Source organism: Balaenoptera borealis, assembly GCF_965194805.1.
Source record: "Balaenoptera borealis genome assembly, chromosome: 18".
NCBI classification, from domain to species: domain Eukaryota; kingdom Metazoa; phylum Chordata; class Mammalia; order Artiodactyla; family Balaenopteridae; genus Balaenoptera; species Balaenoptera borealis.
Window position 1 is genome coordinate 34,429,613 of NC_138877.1, and position 11,956 is coordinate 34,441,568.

Sequence of the window (11,956 nt, forward strand, 5' to 3'; positions counted from 1 at the left end):
TAAAATAAAATAGTATTGTTCATTGTTCCCTCTCATGGCACCAGTATGTAATTCTCATTGTTTTTAAAGCTGAGAAAGTGAAATTGTGTTTATCAAAACTATGGTTTTGATAAAATTCTGTGGCCACTTAAGTGTTATTAAACATAAAAAGAACTGGACAACTTAAAAAAAAAAAAATCTCTCTAAGTATGGAGTAAATGCTGTTTGGATAAAGTACAAATCAAAATATTTAAATCATATATTTTACATCAAAGAATGTTCCATAGTTTAAAGAAAAAAATAGGAAACTAAGTGAACATCATATAGAGATTTAAGAAAATAAAATTTGATTTTAAAAGAGAATAAACAGTCCAATTTAAGATAGAGACACATTTAATTCTAATATACAAGTAAGAATATTATTTTTAAAATATCCATTGTGTTTATCTCCATTGTTTCTTTCTTCTATCACTATATACTGTCACTAGGACTCAACAGAACCCTAAGTAAGACTTGTAAGGCATGTCATATGAGAAGAGATAAAACTATTTTTGAATAACTTTTTATTGTAAAGTTCAATCTAAAATTGTAGTGAATATTAAAACTTCTTGAGACAGGTATTTTATTGTTGTTTCAGATGCTTAGTGGCTCTCAGTGATGGAAGACCCTATAATATTGTGGCAGGAAAGAACAAGACCTTTGGAATAAGAACTGTGTTTTAGACCACAAGGCAGGGAGCAGAAGTAAGAAAAACTACCATCCTGCAGCCTGTGGAATAAAAACCACATTCACAGAAAGATAGACAAGATGAAAAGGCAGAGAGCTATGTACCAGATGAAAGAACAAGATAAAACCCCAGAAAAACAAATAAATGAAGTGGAGATAGGCAACCTTACAGAAAACGAATTCAGAATAATGATAGTGAAGATGATCCAGGACCTCGGAAAAAGAATGGAGGCAAAGATCAAGAAGATGCAAGAAATGTTTAACAAAGACCTAGAAGAATTAAACAACAAACAAACAGAGATGAACAACACAATAACTGAAATGAAAACTACACTAGAAGGAATCAATAGCAGAATAACTAAGGCAGAAAAACAGATAAGTGATCTGGAAGACAGAATGGTGGAATTCACTGCTGCAGAAGAGAATAAAGAAAAAAGAATGAAAAGAAATGAAGACAGCCTAAGAGACCACTGGGACAACATTAAACGCAGCAACATTTGTGTTATAGGGGTCCTAGAAGGAGAAGAGAGAGAGAAAGGACCTGAGAAAATATTTGAAGAGATTATAGTTGAAAACTTCCCTAACATGGGAAAGGAAATAACCACCCAAGTCCAGGAAGCACAGACAGTCCCATACAGGATAAACCCAAGGAGAAACACACCGAGACACACAGGAATCAAATTGGCAAAAATTAAAGACAAAGAAAAATTTTTGAAAGCAGCAAGGGAAAAATGACAAATAACATAAAAGGGAACTCCCATAAGGTGAACAGCTGATTTCTCAGCAGAAACTCTACAAGCCAGAAGGGAGTGGCATTATATACTTAAAGTGATGAAAGGGGAGGACCTACAACCAAGATTACTCTACCCAGCAAGGATCTCATTCAGAGTCGATGGAGAAATCAAAAGCTTTACAGACAAACAAAAGCTAAGAGAATACAGCACCACCAAACCAGCTCTACAACAAATGCTAAAGGAACTTCTCTAAGTGGAAAACACAAGAGAAGAAAAGGACCTAGAAAAACAAACACAAAACAATTAAGAAAATGGTCATAGGAACATACATATCGATAATTACCTTAAACGTGAATGGATTAAAAGCTCCAATGAAAAGACAAAGGGTTGCTGAAGGGATACAAAACCAAGACCCATATACATGTTGTCTACAAGATATTCACTTCAGATCTAGGGACACATACAGACTGAAAGTGAGAGGATGGAAAGAGATATTCCATGCAAATGGAAATCAAAAGAAAGCTGGAGTAACAATATTCATATCAGATAAAATAGACTTTAAAATAAAGATTGTTATAAGAGACAAGGAAGGACACTACATAATGATCAAGGGATCAATCCAAGAAGAAGATATAACAATTATAAGTATATATGCACCCAATATGGGAACACCTCAATACATAAGGCAACTGGTAACAGCTATAAAAGGGGAAATTGACAGTAACACAATAATAGTGAGGGACTTTAACACCTCACTTACACTAATAGACAGATCATCCAGACCAAAAATTAATAAGGAAACAGAAGCTTTAAATGACACAATAGACCAGAGAGATTTAATTGATATTTATAGGACATTCCATCCAAAAACAGCAGATTGCACTTTCTTCTAAAGTGCACATGGAACATTCTCCAGGATAGATCACATCTTAGGTCACAAATCTAGCTGCAGTAAATTTAAGAAAATTGAAATCGTATCAAGTATCATTTCTGACCACAATGCTATGAGATTAGCTATCAATGACAGGGAAAAGCACATAAAAAACAGAGATTAGCTATCAATGACAGGGAAAAACACATAAAAAACAGAAACACATGGAGGCTAAACAATAATTTACTAAAAAACCAAGAGATCACTGAAGAAATCAAAGAGGAGTTCAAAAAATAACTGGAGACAAATGACAATGAAAACACGATGATCCAAAACCTATGGGATGCAGCAAAAGCAGTTCTAAGAGGGAAGTTTATAGCTATACATACCTACCTCAAGAAACAAGAAAAATCTCAAATAAACAATCTAACCTTAAACCTGAAAGAACCAGAGAAAGAAGAACAAACAAAACCTAAAGTTAGCAGAAGGAAAGAAATCATAAAGATCATAGCAGAAATAAATGAAATAGAAACAGAGAAAGCAATAGCAAAGATCATTAAAACTAAAAGCTGGTTCTTTCAGAAGATAAACAAAATTGATAAACCATTAGGCAGACTCATCAAGAAAAAGAGGGAGAGGACTCAAATCAATAAAATTAGAAATGAAAAAGAAGTTACAATGGACACCGCAGAAATACAAAGCATCATAAGAGACTACTACAAGCAATTCTATGCCAATAAAATGGACAACCTGGAAGAACTGGACAAAATTCTTAGAAAGGTATAATCTTCCAAGACTGAATCAGGAAGAAGTAGAAAATATGAACAGACCAATCACAAGTAATGAAATTGATACTGAGATTAAAAATCTGCCAACAAACAAAAGTCCAGGACCAGATGGCTTCACAGGTGAATTCTTTCAAACATTTAGAGAAGAGCTAACACCCATCCTTCTCAAACTCTTCCAAAAAATTGTGGAGGAAGGAACACTCCCAAACTCATTCTATGAGGCCAGCATCACCCTGATACCAAAACCAGACAAAGATACTACAAAAATAGAAAATTACAGGCCATATATCTGATGAATATAGACACAAAAATCCTCAACAAAATACTACCAAACAGAATCCAACAACACATTAAAAGGATCATACACCATGATCAAGTGAGATTTATCCCAGGGATGCAAGGTTTCTTCAATATATGTAAATCAATCAATGTGATACACCTTATTAACAAATTGAAGAATAAAACCATATGATCTTCTCAATAGATGCAGGAAAAGCTTTTGACAAAATTCAACACCCATTTATGATAAAAACTCTTCAGAAAGTGGGCATAGAGGGAAGCTACCTCAACATAATAAAGGGAATATACGACAAACCAACAGCAAACATCATTTTCAATGGTCAAAAACTGAAAGCATTTCCTCCAAGATCAGGAATGAGACAAGGATGTCCACTCTCACCACTATTATTACACATAGTTTTGGAAATCCTAGCCATGGCAATCAGAGAAGAAAAAGAAATAAAACAAGAAAAATTGGAAAAGAAGTAAAACTCTCACTGTTTACAGATGACATGATATTATACATAGAGAATCCTAAATATGCCACCAGAAAGCTATAGAGCTAATCAATGAATTTGGTAAAGTTGCAGGATACAAAATTAATGCACAGAAATCTCTTGCATTCCTATACACTAATGATTAAAAATCTGAAAGAGAAATGAAGGAAACACTCCCATTTACTCCCATTTACTGCAACAAAAAGAATAAAATACCTAGCAATAAATCTACCTAGGGAGACAAAAGACCTGTAGGCAGAAAACTATAAGACACTGATGAAAGTAATTAAAGATGATACCAACAGATAGAGAGACATACCCTGTTCTTGGATTGGAAGAATCAATATTGTGAAAATGACTATACTACCCAAAGCAATCTACAGATTCAATGCAATCCCTATCAATTTACCAATGGCATTTTTTATGGAACTAGAAAAAAAAAATCTTAAAATTTGCATGGAGACACAAAATACCCTGAATAGCCAAAGCAGTCTTGAGGCAAAAAAATGGAGCTGGAGGAATCAGACTCCCTGACTTCAGACTATACTACAAAGCTGCAGTAATCAAGACCATATGGTACGGGCACAAAACCAGAAACATAGATCAATGCAACAAGATAGAAAGCCCAGAGGTAAACCCATGCACCTATGGTCAACTAATCTATGACAAAGGAGGCAAGGATATACAATGGAGAAAAGACAGTCTCTTCAATAAGTGGTGCTGGGAATACTGGACAGCTATATGTAAAAGAATGAAATTAGAACACTCCCTAACACCATACACAAAAATAAACTCAAAATGGATTAGAGACCTAAATGTAAGACCGGACACTATAAAACTCTTAGAGGAAAACATAGGAAGAACACTCTTTGACATATATCACAGCAAGATCTTATTTGATCCACCTCCTAGAGTAATGGAAATAAAAACAAAAATAAACAAATGGGACCTAATGAAACTTCAAAGCTTTTGCACAGCAAAGGAAACCATAAACAAGACAAAAAGACAACCCTCAGAATGGGAGAAAATATTTTCAAGCGAATCGACGGACAAAGAATTAATCTCCAAAATATATAAACAGCTCACGCAGCTCAATAATAAAAAAAACAAACAACCCAATCCAAAAATGGGCAGAAGACCTAAATAGACATTTCTCCAAAGAAGACATACAGATGGCCAAGATGCAGATGAAAAGCTGCTCAACATCCTTAATTATTAGAGAAATGCAAATCAAAACTACAATGAGGTACCACCACACACCAGTTAGAATGGGTGTCATCAGAAAATCTACAAACAACAAATGCTGGAGAGGGTGTGGAGAAAAGGGAACCCTCTTGCACTGTTGGTGAGAATGTAAATTGATACAGCCACTCTGGAGAACAGTATGGAGGTTCCTTAAAAAACTAAAAATAAAATTACCATATGATCCAGCAATCTCACTACTGGGCATATACCCAGAGAAAACCATAATTCAAAAAGACACATGCACCCCAATGTTCATTGCAGCACTATTTACAATAGCCAGGTCATGGAAGCAACCTAAGTGCCCATCATCAGATGAATGGATAAAGAAGTTGTGGTACATATATACAATGGAATATTACTCAGCCATAAAAAGGAACGAAATTGGGTCATTTGTAGAGAAGTGGATGGATCTAGAGACTGTCATACAGAGTGAAGTAAGTCAGAAAAAGAAAAACAAATATCATATATTAACGCATATATGTGGAACCTCTAAAACTTGTACAGATGAACCGGTTTGCAGGGCAGAAATTGAGACATAGATGTAGAGAACAAACGTATGGACACCAAGGGGGGAAAGCAGCGGGAGGGTGGTAGGGGTGGTGTGATGAATTGGGCGATTGGGATCGACGTGTATACACTGATGTGTATAAAATTGATGACTAATAAGATCCTGCTGTATAAAAAAATAAATTAAATAAAATTCAAAAATTCAAAAAAAAAAAAAAAAAAGAATTGTGTTTCAATCCTGGAACTAAAGTAACAACAGCTAAACTTTTTTAAAAAAAGCAAGCTTAAATTAATATGTTGGTAAATTATTTAAATCCTAATGACTCCAGAAAAACTGTTATTTTTATTAGTAATTAACTAAATAGTTACTTGTAAGATGGAGTTATAATTTGACATGTAGTTAAAAAAAATGATATGCAGTGAAAGTTTGGAAACAGTGAGAAAGAAAATTATATCCTTTTCTAGATTGTCAAGATCATTAGTCTAAAGCTCTATTATTTTTGGTCCAAAATGCACAAACTCAGGTATCATTTAAATCCCAGAACTCATCTTCAGTTAGAGAAGAAAATGCTGTTGAAGTGATGAAAAGGTTGTATATAATAAAGGTGAATCGATAATTTGTTGTGAACCCCAGCATTTAAAATATTTTATGTTTTGTTCCGTATTTTTCTCCTTCCTTCATTTGCTCATTTAATAAATATTTTCTGTTCAATTTGGTCCAGATCTGTGATCAATGCTGAAACATCTGTCCAGCATCTCATAGGGAGTTTTACCTTTTGAAAGACACATAAGAAATAATATGACAAGAATTTTAGCTGAAGAAAAATACTTGGGAAAACAAATATTCTTACTGGGCAAGAACATTGAGACAAATTTGTTTTCTATGATTCATTCAGTCAGTCACTCATTCAGCAAACATTTATTGAGCTTTCAGTATATGTTTAACATAGTGCTAGATTTTTTTTTCCCTCAGTAGAATCATGTTTTCCTGCTTCTTTGCATACATCATAACATTTGTTTGGATGCCAAGCATTATTAATTTTTATTTGTTGAGTTCTAGTTGTATTTTATTTCTACGAAAATTTTTGAGCTTTGTTGTAGGATACAGTCAAGTTTCTTAGAAACAGTTTGATCCTTTTATGATTTGTTGCACTGGATAAGGGCAATATTTAGTCTAGGGCTAATTATTCCCCACTAATAGTGCAGGACACTTCTGAGTACTCCATTCATAGTGTCCTATGATCATAAGGTTTTCAAATCTGGCTGCTGAGAAGTGGAATTATTCCTGGCCTTCCTTGAGCATTGGTGACTGCCCCTCTATTCATTTAGGATGGCCCTTTCCTCAGCTTTGTGTAGTTTCCTCACAGACATATGTTGATCCGTACTCTGCTGAATATTTGAGGTGGATCCAGTACAGACCTTCTGCGTTTTCTCTCTGTGTAGCTTTTCCTTCTTTGGTACTCTGCCCTGTGATCTCTTCTGCCTTGGTGTCCTCACACTCTCAGCTCTGTCTCCTCAACTAAGGAAGTACACTGAGTTCCACCAGGGCTCCACATCTCTGTGCTGCTACCTGAAAAATCTCAAAGCAGTAAACTAAGGTAACCCCGTGACAACTTCTAGCACTCATAGAGGTTCCTGTGAGTCATGGTGCACAGAGCTGGAGCTTCACTGGTTTCACACTCAATCTTACCCTGAGAATGGTTTCCCCAAATTGGAAAGGGTATGTGGATTTGGGAGATGTATAGAAAAAAAAAAGTCAATCTAATATCTATCTACCTAGTTCCCTATCTATCTATGTATCTATCTACCCATCTATCATCCATCAATCCATCATCTATTTCTAACATCTCATCTATCTAAACGTACTTATATACATAGATGTATGGAGTAAAACATAAATATTTATTAATGTAAAAGTCATATGTATCATAATTCATGGAGCATTAAAATAGCTTGCATTTAGGATTAAAATGTTCTGAACAGCTGTTAAATATATAATTAACTGTTAAAAATAATGACCAATTTATATTTCACTGAAATTGTATTTCAGAATGAAAGAAATCAAATTGGATTGTAGATTGAATTGGAGATAGCGTGTTCTGTATCACAATATGTTGAATCCAGAGTCTAATGGGAAAATTGGTAAATAATTTTGGATATTTTTTCTGAAAAGTATAAAATCACTGTGGATGGATGAGGACATGCATTAGATGACTGGGCAGGGCAAACAACATTAGAGAGAGCAGCCTCTTATGGGGATCTTTGTGGACCTCACAAAGGACCACTAATTTAAGGGTCTTGGAGTTTCGTTTAACCTCTTTACCTAAATTCTAGGATAAAAATTCTATTGTTTGATCACATTTAATAGGAAAGTAATCATAGCCACTCAGTATAAAGTATGTGTGTGTGTGTGTGTGTGTGTGTATTTTGTATATGACTAATAATCACCATGCCACCAGATTATTTGTCATCAGTTACTCATATTGCATTTTAAATCAAGTTTATTGAAGTATAATTTAATTATGATAAGACACTCTTATTTTCAGTAAAACATTATATGAATTTTGATAAATTTATGCACCTGTGTAAGCAGGACAACAGTCAAGATGTAGACATTTACATTACAGAAATGTCCCCCCATGTGCCTTCCTAGGTAAATCTCCTACTCTTGGATCCAGTCAAATGTTGATTTATTTCTGTACTATAAATTAATTTTGACTGTTTAAAAAATTTTACCTAAATGGAATTATATTACTTGTTCTTGAAAAGTACAGACAATGATTTTTATTAAAATGATCCATGCTTGATTAAACTGAAACCATAAAAAGCAGAAGAAAATAATGTTTCAGCATATCATCCCAAACCATACCACCCATTTTTTTCCATGTTATCATTCGATTATGATTTATTTCTTGATAAATATAGATAGATTTCTATCATTTAGAATTGTTTTAATATTTACTTTATTACCTGAATTAGTTCAGGTTTTCAGTGTTTTTTTTCCTAGTTTCATCTAACTTGAAGGAGAATTTGTGTAGGTATGTTGCTGAGTGAAAATATCTTTCCTAGAATTTTTTTAGAATGTATTCCATATCTTCTGGCATTGATGTTGCTGTGCAGTATGAGATCAGTCTAGATTTAATCTTTCATACTGTAAGTGATTTACTTTTTGTAACGATGTCAAAAGCCTTCCTTTTTCTTTATAGTTCAATAGGTCAAAATTTATCTTGATATACTTGTTTTGATCACTTTTCCATGAGATATTATACATACTTAATCTGACAAGTCATGTCTTTCTACATTTCAAACCCATTTTCCTATATTCTGAATATTTTTATGCTTCATATTTTATATTCATTATCTCAAAGATACTATCTTTATTTTGGATCATTTTTTCCTGTTCTATATAATTTCATCTCCTCACTAGTTATTCCTATTCTTGCCTTTTTTTTACTCATTATGAATGTGTCAAATTTTTTTCTTATTAATCCACCTCTATTCTGTCCCTCACTATTTTTTCACTTAAGCAATATGTCTGTATTGGAGTTATTTATTCCTACATCTGTTCTCTTAATGTTACAGTATGTTTTCATCTCATTCTAATTTTTTAATTATGTAATTGTGAGCTCTTTTTATGTTGTGTCGATTTTTTTTACATTCTTCTGTAGCACTTGTATAGTGTTGCTTTTATTTCTTAGGTGATATTTTCTCCCATACTGAGCTCTTTGTCTCCCTTCTGTACATCTCATTTGTTGTTTTTATTCCTTTGTTCATTCTTTCAAATGCGTTTATCGTATGTTTGCAAAATTGCCATGGCATTACTGTTCATTTATCTCTCAGATACAGGCATATTTGTCCAAACTTTGTATTTGCTCTGATGAAATGTGAGCAATGTCCTATTGATACCCATCTTATCTGGGACTAATTTGCCTTTCCCTTTCCAAATCACCACTCCTTTCTATTCATTTTCCTGAGGGCAGGAGTTTCTAAGGTGTAGAGGGAGAGCTGGGATGAGGCTGGGTTCATCTGAGGACTTTGGTCTTTCTTCTAAGACCTGATTACATTTCTATTGGCAGAGCCCACTCCATTCAGACAGGAGTAGAAACTCACTTGAAAAGGATGCTTAGTCTTCAATTCTTTAACTTTTACCAATAAGACATTTTCCCTAAGTAGACCTGACTACCACTTTTTCCCCACCACCTTTGGAAATGAGAATAGCTGGGATGAGTTTTGCTTGATGTTTGCATGAAGAAGGCATGCATGGCTAAGCCACTCTTTCCTCTTGGGAGCCAAGGTACCTGTAAGAAAGATGGGCTCTGGTCTGCCCTTGGATTTTATTAAATTTTACAAGGTGTGCCTCTCCATTGGGAGGTCTGCAAATTTCCAGCCCTGGTTGTTAATGCATGGGCAAGTTGGTCTAATTCTATGATGTAGTATTAGGAAGCCCACTATCTTGCTACATACTCCTATGCAGTTTACCAGTTGTAAGGACAATTTTTTGCTTCCATGTACTGATTCTTCTGTCTTATTTTTGACAGATTCAGAGACTGATTAAGGAAAAGAAAGGTGTTATTCACTGGCCCCTTTGTAATCTCCACCATCTCCTTCCCTCGCAACATGGTGTCTGGAGAGTAGAAAGCCCTGGTTACCCCTCTTGTCTCTGCTGTAGTCTTGTGAGCCTTATTATGTCATGAACTTCAGTGAATGAATTATGCTACAGGAATAGAGATAGGCATTTTAAGTTCCAAATTATATGAGCAAGATAATCTTGGCTTTTTCTTCCTTTAGTTCCCTAGAAGCATACTTGTTTCCAGAAAGTATAGGAGCTAATTTCAAAAAGACCTCTCCTAACTGTATCTTAATATTTTTAGATGTTGAAATAAGCTGGTGATCAAAGATTATGTTAAATAATTGATAAGGAGTAGTGACAGAATAAATAACACTCAAATTAGACTCTTTTGGAAGGCTTAATCTGTGATAGACTCACCTATGAGTCCTCTTACCCAAAAGGGAACTTATTAATACTAGTTATGACTTCTTTTTACCCAACTGCAGGGGCCCTAGTAAAAATAGAGCAACATTAAACAAATAGGACACAGGAAAGGTAGCATAATAAATAAGTGAAGGTCCCCAATCACCTTTGATTGAGCTCTGAATGTGTTGCTGTCATTTTGGATCCCAGTTTTATCATTAGTGTTGGGAAAAACAAAGGTGTTGTTCCTGAGCTTCTAAGAGAGTTGTGCTTCCAGTTAGTTTTCTAAGTTAATTTATAACAAGAAACATGTGAAGGCACTACAGGGTTCTAAAATCTTCAGTATGCAATACAGAATATTTAGCAGGAAACAAATCACCAACAATAACTGCATATTTCCAGAATGTTAGGATAAAGAAAATGTCGACCATATGGGTAATTTAATCACAGTGACCACTAAGACAGCTAGTTAGCAATCAAGCCATCACAAAATCCTTCAAGGGGAGAAATTGCTTTTTGTGCTCGACCTTTGCTGTCTGAAGTGTGAAAGTGTCCCGGTGGGGGGATAAACGGTTGAATATTAATCATTCTTGCCTGCCTGGCAGATCTTCCTGGCTCTCTTGGCTGTGACTTGTACACTGCTTAGCTTGTTCTATAGACTGGCAGCTGCCCATCCCCTGGAGAAGCACTCATGCATCTCTTTCCCTGCCTAAGGAATACTTTTACTTTTCCAAGTTTCATCTCTTACACTTAAATCAGTGAAAGCAAAACCAATCATTAATGCCCCATGTTTCCATCTCATTCATCAGGCTTCAGCCTGACATCCTGGGCTGCCTCAATATAGTTTTATTATTCCCATTCTTGGCCCGAGTTGCCCCAAGCAAAATCTAGCCAAAGCTTAATAATACTTCCAGTTAGCTTCTCAGTATTCTATTGTTTATTTTAAAATATTAGTTATGTTTATCACTACAGCACAATGTCATGCACACAGTAGGTGCTCAGAAATGTTCTTTCCAGTGAATGATAAGAAAAATTAGTATAGATTTATCATGATCTTTTTTGTATAAAATAATATAAACCTTAAAAACTAATCTTTCTTGCACTGTGTTCTGAGAAACAAAGTAAGTTTTTCAAATAAAGAAGATTTGTTTAAATTCTAGAAAATTATTTTAAAAATTCTTGTTTTTTAATTGAGTCTTAGGAACTGATGAAAAATAAGAGTGTTTCTTGATTTGATAATATTCCCATATGAAGTAGGACTTATAAGATTTATCTGAATCATCACTTTTATCATCTGATTTCATTTTAACTTCTGTTCTGCACTGTAGATTTTTTTTAAAGAAATAAATTGAAACAAA